At 38.4% G+C, this 12,997-nt stretch overlaps 1 protein-coding gene across 11 annotated transcripts in view; it reads right to left on the bottom strand.

Moving 5' to 3' along the window:
- PDE4D (phosphodiesterase 4D) overlaps window positions 1–12,997 on the bottom strand; it is a 1,946,032-nt gene that overhangs the window by 1,810,077 nt on the left and 122,958 nt on the right. Inside the window, exon 1 of one of the 11 annotated variants that reach the window (XM_072599360.1) lies at window positions 5,549–6,996. The exons of the other annotated variants lie outside the window; for them this stretch is intronic. The gene's annotated coding sequence lies outside the window, so the exon portion shown is untranslated. Of the gene's footprint in view, window positions 1–5,548; window positions 6,997–12,997 lie in introns of those variants that run through there. 11 annotated transcript variants of the gene reach the window in all.

The raw sequence follows: 12,997 nt of genomic DNA, 5'->3' as shown, positions 1-12,997 counted from the left end.
AACAGAAACTCCTAGGAATATTGTGGCCAAATTTCAGAGTTCCCAGGTCAAGAAGAAAATACTGCAAGCAGCTAGAAAGAAAAATTCAAGTATTGTGGAAATACAATCAGGATAACACAGGATCTGGCAGCTTTTACATTAAGGGATCAAAGGGCTTGGAATAGGATATTCCAGAAGCCAAAGGAACTGGGATTAAAACCAAGAATCACCTACCCAACAAAACTGAGTGTCATTCACATGATATAGAGGACTTTCAAGCATTTATGATGAAAAGATGAGAACTGAATAGAAAATTTGACTTTCAAACATAAGAATCAAGAGAAGCATGAAAGGGTAAATAGGAAAGAGAAATCATAAATTCTAAAGCTGAACTGTTTACATTCCTACATGGAAAGATAATGTTGATAACTCTTGAGACTTTTCTCAGTATTTGGGTAAGTGGAGGATTATACACACACACACACATACACACACATATAGACAGAGAATACAGGTTGAGTTGAATCAGAAGAGATGATATCCATAAAAAAATAATAAAATAAAAATTAAGGAGTGATGGAGGAAAATACTTGGAGGAGAAAGGGAAAAAATGGAATGGGGCAGGTTATAACTCATAAAAAAAGATAAGAAAAATCCTGTTCAATGCAGGAGAAAAGGGAGAAGATGAGAGGGGAAAAGTGGAGCTTACTCTCTTCACATATGGCTTAAGGAGGGAATAACATGCTCACTAAATTTAGGATGAAAATCTATCTTACACTACAGGAAAGTAGGGGAGGAGGGGACAAGTGGGGTAAGGGGGATGATAGAAGGGAGGGCAAATGGGAGAAGGGAGTTACTAGAAGTAAACACTTTTGGGAAGGGACAACATTAAATGAGAGAACAAAAAAAAGGGAGAGGGGACAGGGTAGGATAGAGGTCAATATAGTTAGTATTACATAACCTGATTATTATGAAAGTCTTTTGCAAAATGACAAATATATAGCCAGTATTAAATTGCTTGCCTTCTCAGTGGGGATGGGTAGGGAGGGGGAGAAATTGGAATTCAAAATATTAGAAACAAATGTTGAGAATTATTATTGTGTATAACTGGGAAATAAAAAACACAGGAAATGATGTATAGAAATTTATCTTGCCCCACAAGAGAAGAGAGAAGATGGGGATAAGGGAAGGGTGCATTGTGATAGAAAGGAGGGTACATTGAGGGAAGGGGTAATCAGAATGCAAGGTATTATGTGGAGGGGGGAAGGAAAGAGATGGGAGAAAAATTGGAACTCAAAATTTTGTGGAAATGAATGTTGGAATCTAAAAATAAATTAATCAAAAAAAGAAAGAATGTTAACTTCATCTGTTTTTTAACTGATGATCACGAGTCAGTTAAATATCAATAAAAGCAGAGTCTTGTGAGATTTTTTTGCTATTATTTTGAATTTATTTCAGTGTTTTTCTTCCTACTTAAAGTCTACTCCTTTTTTTCTTTTATTTATTTTCAGTGTTCTACAATCACTACCATATAGCTTAGATTTTTTTCCCTCCCTCCCCAAGATAGCATACAATTTTATATAGGTTCTACACATATGTTCCTATTAAATACATTTTCACCATAGTCATGTTGTATAGAAGAATTAAAATGAATAGGAGAAATCATAAAACAAACCAAAATGTAATACAAAAAAAAAATGATCTTCTACATTCTGCAGTCCAATTCCATAGTTCTTTCTCTGGATGTGGAAGGCATTTTGCCTTAAAAGATCCTTGAGAATTTCTTAAGTCCTTGCATTGCAATGAAGTTCTAAGTCTGCCAGAAAAAAATCTTCTCACACTGTGGTTGTTGCTGTGTACAAAGTTTTCCTGGTTCTGCTCCTTTCCCTCAGCATCAGATCATAAATCTTTCCAGGCCTCTCTGAAGTCTTCCTGTTCATCATTTCTTACAGTGCAATAGTATTCCATTACATTTATATACCACAATTTATTCAGTCATTCCCCAATTGATGAACATCCCCTTGTTTCTAGTTTGGGGCTACCACAAAGAGTGCTGCTATAAATATTTTTGTACATGTGGGACTCTTTCCCATTTTTATAAACTCTTGGAGATACATACAGTCCTAGAAGCGGTACTGCTGGGTCAAAGGGTATGCACATTTTGTAGCTCTTTGGGCATAGTTCCAAATTGATCTCCAGAATGGCTGGATCAGCTCACAGCTCTACCAGAAATGAATTAGTGTTCCAACTCTCCCACATCTTCTCTAACATTTATCATCTTCCTATTTTGTCACATTAGCCAATCTGATAGGAGTGATGTGGTATCTCAGAGTTGTTTTGATTTGCATCTCTCTAATCAATAGTGATTTAGAGCATTTTTTCATATGACTATAGACAGCTTTAAATTCTTCCTCTGAAAACTGCCTGTCCTTTGACCGTGTATCAATTGGGGAATGGCTTGTATTCTTGTACATTTGACTCAGTTCTCTATATATTTTAGAAATGAGGACTTCATCACAGACACTAGTTGCAAAAATTCTTTCCCAGTTTTCTGCTTCCCTCCTAATCTTGGTTGCATTGGGTTTGGATGTACAAAAACTTTTCAGTTTAATGTAATCAAAACTATCCATTTTGCACTTCATAATGCTTTCTATCTTCTTTAGTCAAACATTCTTCCCTTCTCCATAAATCTGATAAATACACTATTTCTTGCTCCACTAATTTGTTTATAATATCAATCTTTATACCTATATCATGTACCCATTTGAACTCCGCTCCTTTTTGACAAAACTCACCAGTGAGCCAAGATTTGAGATGAGCAGATAGAGACTCTCTTGGATCTTAGAACTATATTTACAACTGGAAGAGGTCGAAGTGGCTAATGAGTTTACTGCCTCATTTTACAATAGGGAAAACTGAGACCCAAAGAAGTTAGATAACTAGTAAAATGTCACATAGGTAGCAAGTGACACAGGTAGTATTTTAACTCAGGGCCTCTGATCCTAGAATCCATGCTATTTCATAAATTGAGAGTTAGAAGAATCTTAATCTCTTGCTCTCCTTTTATGGAAAAGGAAATTGAAGGTCAGAGAAGAGCTGTGACTTGCTTAGGATCAAACAGAGACAAAACTTGACCCCAGGTCCCTTGATTTACAAGGCAGGATGTTTTTCTTTTCCAGGTCATCTTCCTAGCTTATAATATGATGTTTTAGAACTGTAACAAGTGTCCTCAACTTCTTAGGTCAGTTTTAAGCTTTAATAACTCCAGGAAATATAAATACAGCAAGCTTAAAAAACTATCATTTGAAGGTTTAAGCATGTAAATTGCTTTCACATTTAGTTTTGAGAATTCTGCACAATAAATGCTTAATCTTAATTTTTACAAGGCAGAGTATCTGTCATGCACTGAATGTGAATGTTTTTGTATGATGCTTGCTTAAACTGGGAGGTCTTCTCTCCCTTGGCCACCTCAGTCACCTGATTTATCTTTTTTCTTGTAGGGCTCACATCAAATTTGTTGAGTATGCATCAGAATCCCATTCCTCGGATGATCTCAAGGCTAAGATTACAAATGCAATTCTTTCAGTTCCTGAGCAGCAACAGATGAAAGTTTCTGCAAAGTTTGAAACTCAACCAGAGGAGTGATTACAAACTCACACAGAAACAGGAACCACTAATCAATCCATAAGGACCCCTGCTGGCCATATATTGACTTAGGTTGAAAGAATAATATTATCTATGCTTTAATGTATCTTTATTTATTTTGTTAAATATTTCCCAATGACATTTTAATCTGGGAGTGTTGTGGGCCACGTGCAGCCCACAGGCAGTGTTGTTGGACACCTCTGCTTACAATACAGACTACAAAAAGCAGGGACGAGATCAATGATCTAAATATTATTAAAACTCACATAGATAAAAATAACAGAAGAAGGCGGAATGAAATATTACCTCACTTATAAGAGGACTATTTTTATCATGCAAATAGAAAAATTATTGGAGATAAAAATCAATGGGTTTGGTTTCTGAAGAAAAAAAGCTTTTTTATAGTAAAAAGCACTATCTAAAAAAAAGACATGTCAGATAGTAGTCTGAATTTATAAGCAAATAATGCTTATCTAGAAAGGTAATATGTATTCCCCAAAAGAGAATCAGTGAAAGAGAAGTACCAGTTTTTGAGGAGAAAATAATAACCATATGAAAAGACGTTCTAATGCCCTGATCATCAGAGAAATGCAGATAAAACCAACTCTATGATCCCTACACACATTGGCACCAGTTCCCCAACACAGCTGCAAAGTTTTTGGTAAATGGTCTGACAACTTACAATAAGAACAAGTATAACCAATCATCACATCCTCTGACACAGTGACTCCATTTCTAAGATGTCCTAAAGTCATGAAAAAAGGGACAGGACTAGTTTGTGTGAAAATATGTATAGTCACTGTATTTGTAATAACAAAAAAATAGAAACAGTATTTTCAGAAATTGAAGCAGATAGAAGCATTCACAATATGTGATCTACTATTACTATAATATTATAGGGGAAAATGATTGGACTTGTGATTTCCTTGGTTGATGAAAATCCCTCCTAATGCAGTTGGATATTTTCCCTCCAACTCCAGTTGTCTACAACGCTGTTATTTGGTTTTTAGTCTGATTCCATTTTGTTAAAATGAATGAGATAGCACTATTATTTTCTCTCTGTGTTTGATGTAGTCAAATGGTTCAAATTTGAGAGTTTTTTTTATCAAACCATTCTGTTTAACCATTGGCTAACTTGTAAACCGTGCATTTGTAGTAATGATAATTTTTGCATAAAACAAAAAAAATGGTCATCTTAGTGTTGCAACCCAGGACTGCGACCTTAGTCATCCTTGCCTCTTCCTTTTCCCTTAACTCCTAAATCCAAATGGCTTTCAAGTCTTGTCAATTCTACACCCAAAGCATTTCATTCAACTATCCGATCCTCTCCATCCACCCAATATTAGTTGACCTCTTTCCAGACTATTACAGTAGCTTTCTATTTGTTCTCTCTCCAGTATCTCCCCTCTCCAATCCATCCTTCAAAAGGATCACCCTAAGGCACAGGTCTAACTATAATATTCCCTGACTCAAAACTCAAGTAGCTCCCAATTGTCTGTAGGCTCATATAAACTATTCGTTCTGTCATTTAAGCCCCTGCACAGTCTAGCCCCAGCCTACCTTTCCAGAAGTATGTCATATTAGTGCTTAGCATTAACCTTATCTCCAGTCAGACTGGACTACTAGCTACTTTTCTTTTTCCTGAACTAGACTTTACATTCCCTGTCTTCATCCATTTGTTTACTCTGCCCCATAGACTTGGAATGTACTCTTTCCTTATTTCTGCCTCTCAGAATTCCTGTCTTCCTTCAACACTCAGCTTAGATACTTCCCCTTTTATGAAGCTTTCTGTAAGCTCCCAGCTTGTTAACCCTGACTCCTTCTTCAGATTACTTTTTTTCCTCTGCTCTTCTCCAATCCATCTTCCACACAGTACTCCCCAAAAATCTATACTAATATAAAAAGCACTTGCCAACATACTGACCTTCAATCCTGCTTCACTTGCCTGGTTGTCATTCTGAGTTTCATTGCTCATGAAGGAATGGTGGGAAGATGGGCGGTGACTTACAAGGTAGGGCAAGCATGAAGTTGTGAAGGTGAATTGGGTGAAGGATGAAAACGGAGACTGGCAATCAACCAGCTCACCCTCCTCCTCCAGGCATTTACCTTTCCTAAGATTCTGACAGTAAGCCAGGGCACCCTTTGAGAAATAAACAAGATACAAGTGCAAGCCAAGAATGCAGTTGTGCTAATCAAGAAGCAGGAAGTGTGAGGGGTGCAAAGTAACCTGGACCAGAAGATACAGTGAGCTAAGTTCCCATGATAAGGTAACTTGTCTTTCAGACTAGGGGCAGATATTGTATATTCTGTGATCAGAAAGCAAGGGTATCCATCTACCCCAACTGTCTCCAAACTTCCTGGCCATAGTTGGGGATTTAGGGTGGAACAAGAAAACTTGGAATTAGGAGATTAAAGTTTATGGAGGCAGGACAGAGAGACTGAGAATTAATACAGATCCCCTCCTTGTTATTTCACTCTTATCATGTTTTCATTATTTCAATTAAACGTTTATTCTATTATTTATTCTAATGGAAGCTTAAATAATGAAGAATAAAGGGGATCAAGAAGTAGAGTTTTCCTAGAGTGGAACAAGGGCATAATGAGACTTAAAATCTGATTGGTTAATCCAAACAACCTATCCCTAGACTAGGTAGGAGAGCTGTAACACTACAAAGGGAATGAATTAACAAGTAGTGGGATGGCCAGCTTTCCAAGAACTGGAGAGACCCTACTAGTTACATCCCTGCCCCCTGGTTTGAAGGTACAAATACACAAGTTGATCGATAGCACTGGGTCTTGACATATAGTGGCCTCAGTATCCCCAATTATAGAACCTTCCTGCATACATACCACGTTGACCAGTAAAATAGAAACTCCCTGAGAGCAAGGGATGTTTTGTTTTGGTTTCCTGTATCCCCAGGGCCCAGCACAATCAGTCCTTCACACCGATATTTAATAAACTTTAGTTGAAGTGAATTGAATTCCATCCCCTCATATGCACACTGTGCATACATGTTATCACCTTTGTTTCAGCATGGTGTATTCCTCAGAGCTTGTTCTGACTGACTGGTGCATTCCTGCCTTATTATATTCATCATCCAAAACCTCTCTAGATTTTCAGATTGCAATATACTGTAACATTAACTCATCTGACCCACAGGCACAAAAAAGTTTGAAGAGCATATGCATTTTCATTTAAACCCAACTTTCAGTATTCAAAGGGAAGCATCTTGATCGAAGGATCTTATATTGCAATGTGCTTTATATTGGATCCAATGGTACAAACATATAAAAAGCTTCCAGAGTCTTTCATTTTCTGAAGATCATCATAATTTCATGAGAAAAAATAAAAGAAAGATTTTCATAAGCTAAAAAGCAAAAGGACATACAGGAACACAATGATGTTAGTCTGGTGAAAACAGAACTGTCCAGAACTTCAGAGGAGGGAGCCAACCTGTACCAGACTTGAACCAGGAAATGATCCTGTATTAGGTGTTTTTTCAGGTCAAATACAACATGACTTTCGTACATCATATCAACAAAGCTGCCTTTTTTATCAACATATAGCCCCATTCCAACCAGCCTTGTGTCTGTGAGCTTTGCAAGCCAGGACAATGCCACACTAGCTTTCCTTCCTTACAAGGCAAGGTAGCTCAGCAGGGTGTAAGTAATAAGGAATCATTTCTTGGATTCTCTTGGCTTTGCACTGGTCCCCAAAGTAATAAGCTGTTCTAATAGATCTGCAGCTTCAGAAGAACAGGGCATAAATTACACTGGTTGTAAGCCTGCTGACACCCACTGGGCAGTTTGGGATTCCTGCTATTTGTTCCATAAGAGAAAAAGTTCTCCTCTTTGGCTTTGTCTTCCCTTAGCCCCCTGAGAAACAGTAATGAGCATTTGACTAGTTAGGGGGATTTGAAATACGATCGGGAAGCAATAAGTAAAGAAACCTGCTCATGACTCAAATGACTTGCACATTCTGCCGACGTGGAAGAGAGAACAAAGGGAGGGATTGTTCTATTATACAAGGCAGGATGGAGGGAGAGAAATGGAAGGGACATAAAGCATCAACACATCAACCATCACAGGCCCTCTGCCAAACTCATGGGCACAAGGATTTTGAGCAGTGATGTTAGTGGGGATATATGGAACCTCAGTGGTCCCCTTATAAACCAGCAGAATGCTTGCAGGTAGAAATTGTCTTTGAATCCCCAGAGGCTAGCACAGTATCTTTCATTAATCTTGTGGAGTCATGTCTCGACTCTTAATAACCCCATTTTGGGTTTCCTTGGCCAAGATACTGAAGTGGTTTGCCATTTCCTTCTCAGGCTCATTTTTCAAATGAGAAAACTGAGGCAATTGGTGACCTGCCCAGGGTCACACAGGTAGTAAGTATCTGAGGCTGGATTTGAATTCAGGTCCTTCTGACTCCAGAATAATCACTCAATCACTTAGCTGCCTGAAGTACAGTATTGGGAGCACTCAATAAATGACAATTAAATTTAATGCAAAATGTATTGATTCTTTATAGGGAGAGCTTAGTAATAGAATTAGCGAGAAAGCTCTGAGTTCAAATCCTGTATCAGACACTTACTAGAACTGTGTGACTCTATGAAAGTGACAACCTCCTTCAGCCTATTCCTTCTCACTTTTTAATAAGGGGATAATAAAAGCACTTACCTCATGCAGTTGCTGGGAGATTAAATAATATCTGTCAAGTGTTATGCAAACCTTACTTTTGCAACTATGTTTAGTTATTATGATTTTTGCTATTTCATGTTGGATAAGGTCCAGGGGATTGAGTGATCTCATCACCTGTCATGCATCAAGTATCCACTTTGACATTAACTTTGTACACCTCTCTTTTATTAATATTTCCTCCCCTCCCTAAGCAATCACCAAATTTTCCTAATTCTTTCTCCTCAAGATCTCTTAAATTGTTCCTTCCTCATCACTATCACAGTCATCACACATCTGTCCAGGTGCTCACTGCCTCCTTTCTCCTCCCCCTCTTAAAGCATATCCTCCATCCCGCGGTCAGGGTAACTTTCCTGCAATACCATGTTTTTTAATCATGTCACCCCACTACTCAAGATCTGCAGAATCTGGGACCTCTCTGAGATCCATAAGGCTTACATGTTTCTAGTTTTCTCTGAGCTGGAAACATAGCTCTTCTCCTAACCTTTCTGACAACTGCCATTGTCCAGCTTTCCTTTCTCCCTTGGATCCCTGGTCTTTGAAGAACCATATGGCTCTAGATGAACAAATGAGCTTAATGCATCAGAGGTGGGAAACAGATACACTTAAGGATGAACCTTATTCTCCTGATTAAGTCAAAGACCTTTTCTGTTGTTCTGGTGACTGAGACAAGACCCTACCATTGTATATATCAGCTAGAAGAAAGAATGAGGAATATGATGCGGGCAACTGTGTCAAGTTCCAGGGCACTTTCCTGAAGAAGTACTGCTGGTGCTCTGTTCTGGGCTAGGCTTGACTCAGGCCAATTCAGGGATCCAAGTTCACAACTGGAATAGCACGAAATACTCACAGAAAATCTAGCTATTAAAAGGTTTGCTTAGCAGGAGGATGCCAAGGATATTTAACTAGTATACACCATGTGTTCAGGTGAACTCAACTTTCCTGCCTGCGTTCCCCATGCTGACCCATCTGTCAGAAGTGTGGGTCAAATCTGAGAGAGGAGCCACTGACTCTTCGTGTTGACCTCAAACTAGGGGAGCTAGGTAATGCAGTAGAAAGAGCACTAAGCCTGAAGTCAGGAAGACCTGAGTTCAAATCCAGCTTCAAACATTTACTGTCTATGTGACCCTAACCCTGTTAGTCTCAGCTTCCTCATCTGTAAAATGAGCTGGAGAAGGAAATGGCAAACCACTCCAGTATCTTTGCCTCGAAAACCCCAAATGGGATCAAAAAAGGTCAGACACAATTGGGGTGGGGGAAGACTGAGCATGAAGCTGGCTCAATTAAGCCTTAATCTATTGGACAAATTAAGTCTCAAGCACCATTTCAATAGCTTTTAAGGAAAAACCAGCCAAGTCTGGCTAGGGTGGATATCCCTACTGCTTTTCTTTCTACAGGGGCTTGAGGACTAGTCACCACAAGGTTAAAGCAATCTCCATGGAAGGCTCCTTCATTTATTTGCCTTGCTCTCCATCCATCACTGAGACATGAGCACTCATTTTAGACCTTGGGCCTTCCCTTGTGTGAGTAAAAATGCATCATGATCTAAGCTGGCAATTCTTTTGTTTAAAAAATATTTAAGGCCTCCTCTAAGCCCCCAAATACCTAGAAAGAACTAGGAAAGCTCCTTTTTGACTTTCTACATTAAATAACAAATTCAGTAAATATTTACTAAGTTCCTGCTTTGTGTAAGATGCTGGACCAAGGATTAAAGATACAAGGGAAAAAAAATAAAACAGTGACTGTCATCAGGGGGTCTTTGTTCTTCCAGGGCTCTACTTGTTTCTGCAATGTATCAAATATACCTTTTAGTTTAATAACAACTAGCATTTATGGAGCTCTTTAAGGTTTACAAAGTGCTTTGCATTCATTATTTCACTTGATCTTCACAAAAGCCTTGAGGTAGGTGCTACCAATAACCCCCATTTTACAGACAAGGAAACTGAGAAACTCAAAGTTAAGTGATCTGTCCAGGCTCACACAGTGTCAGGTGCCACATTTGAACTCAGGTCTTTCAGATTCCATCCAGGGCCACAATTACTGCAAGAATTCACAATCCCCAAAGCAGCTGCAATGTTAAATTTAGAACCTCCACCAGTTGTCAGCCATAACCTACTCAATCTCACAGACATATACTCCAGTCAGGCAGATGTTCTTATTGATTTGCCTTGTCTTCTGACCCAGTCTTCCATCCACTGGTCCATATGCCAATATATCTTATTCTTTCCCTCCCCTCACCCTTTCTCCACATCCTCTCTGCCCAGGATGCCCTTCGAAGTGACTGCATTACACAAATGAAGGCATAATTCAATACTAATTCAATCCAAAAAACACTTACACAACACCTACTGGATGCTAGCCACTGCAGTAGCCAGTGGAGTCACAAATAATAAAAATAAAATAATCCTTGTCAAGGGGTTCACCTTCTATTTGGTGTGTATGGTGGAGGAAAGGGATGCAGTACAATCCCAATAATAAGAAAATATACAGGGAAAACACTAACAACCCTAGAGATCAAAGATGAGGTGATGAGTAGAATTCTGAACTTGGAGTCAGTAAATCCTGTGCTAAAATCTGCTGCAAGCACTGGGACGGTGGGCAAGTCATTTAACCACTCGCAACCTCAGTTTTCTTATCGGTAAAATAGTATCTTCTCCACAATAGCAATTTTATCTTTATATCATATCTTTCTTATCTGTAATAGCACCTAACTCACAGGTCTGTTGTGAGGACCAAACGATATCACATATGGAAAGTGCATTGCAAACCTTAAAATGCAACAGAAATGCTAGCTGTTGTAAAAATAATTATTGTTAGTGTTATTATATTAAAAGACAACTTGCACAAGGTAGCACCAAGTCATATTTGAAAGAAGCCAGGGAATCCTCCAAGCAGATGTGAAGGGAAATTGCTTTTTAGACTGGATAATAGCTTGTACTGAGGCAGGAGATGTCCTGGAAGCAGTTGGACCAGTTTGGTTCAAATTAAGAGTATATAAAAAGAAAATCATGAAAGAAGATTGGAAAGGTGGGAAGCAGACAGATTGTGGTGTCTTAAGTTTGAGAATAAAAGGATTATATGTGCTATCCCAGAGGCAGCTATATGGCATCATAGTGCACAGAGCACTGGACCTGGAGTCAGGAAAACTCTTCTTTAGTTCAAATCTGCCCTCTAGATACTAGATACTCACTAGTGTCCCAGGGAAAGTCTCTTAATCCTGTTTCCTCAGTGCCTCATCTGTAAAATGAACTGGAGAAGGAAAGGCCAAATCTCTCCAACATCTTTGCCAAGAAAACCCCCATGGGAAATACCTTACCAACAAAGAGGCAATAGGGAGCCACTGAAGACTTCTGAGTAACAGAGTGACATGATCAGACCTGTATTTGTTTTCAAAACCCATCTCAATTCTCTCTCTCTCTATCTCAGACACATACACACACACACACACACACACACACACAGATTTTCCTCTATAAAACTTTGTCACTCAAAACACATTACACTTTTTATTCCTTTGCTTTGTGTTACATGATGCTTATGTGCCTACATATCTATAAATTCTTTAGCCTTGCCAGTACTTTCCTGTATATTTATTCAACCTCCTCAAATCAATCCAACTTAATTCAATTCAAGAATTTATGAAGCTTGAAACAGGCACTTAAGATACAAAGATAAAGATGGAACAGTCCATATCCTCAAGGAGATTACATTCCACTCAAGATAATGAAATGCCCAGTAAAGCACATAAAAAATAACTGGCAAGAGTGGTGGGAAACACTAATCTTTGGGGTTTGGGAAGAAATCAGGAAAGGTCTCATGTAGGGAAGGGCATTTGAGGTGACTCAGAAGGAGAGGAAGGCAAGAATTCCAGCTATGGAGAATAACCTATAGGAAGGTGGAGATGTGGGAAATCATGGTATGGTGTGGGGAGCAGCAAATAAGAACATTTCTTCTGGAACATAGTGTGCAAGGGGAAGCAATGTGAATTCAACCTGCACAAAGGTTGGAGTCAGATTATAAAAGGTTTTAAATGACAAACAAAAGATTATACAATTTATCCTAGAGTTCAGAGGGAGTCACAGAAGGCTCTTGAGCAGAGGAATGACATGGTCAGATCCATGCTTTAGAAATTCCAAGCTGTCACAAGTGAACTCTACCAAACATTTAAAGAACAGTTAATTCCAATAGTATATAGACTATTTGGGAAAATTGGGGAAGAAGGAGTCCTCCCAAATTCTTTTCATGATACAAAAATGGTTTTGATACCTAAACCAGGGAGAGACAAAACAGAGAAAGATAAATATAGACCAATTTCTCTAATGAATATAGATGCAAACATTTTAAATAAGATTTTAGCAAAAAGCATAGAGCAACTAATCATGAGAATAATACATTATGATCAAGTAGAATGTATACCAGGAACGCAGGGCTGGTTCAATATTAGGAAAACCATTAACATTATTGATCATATCAACAACAAAACTAACAAAAACCACATGATTGTCTCAATAGATGCGGAAAAAGCTTTTGAAAAATTATTGTATATGAATTTAATGGAATACCATTTTGCTGAAAGAAATGATGAACAAGAAGACTTCAGAGATGCCTGGAAAGACTTATATGAACTGATTCTGAGTGAAAGGAGCAGAACCAGGAGAACTTCTTACACAGCAAC

The sequence above is a fragment of the Notamacropus eugenii genome, chromosome 4 (assembly GCF_028372415.1).
Source record: "Notamacropus eugenii isolate mMacEug1 chromosome 4, mMacEug1.pri_v2, whole genome shotgun sequence".
In the NCBI taxonomy this organism is placed as follows: Eukaryota; Metazoa; Chordata; class Mammalia; order Diprotodontia; family Macropodidae; genus Notamacropus; species Notamacropus eugenii.
This window is presented reverse-complemented; position numbering and strand designations above follow the sequence as displayed.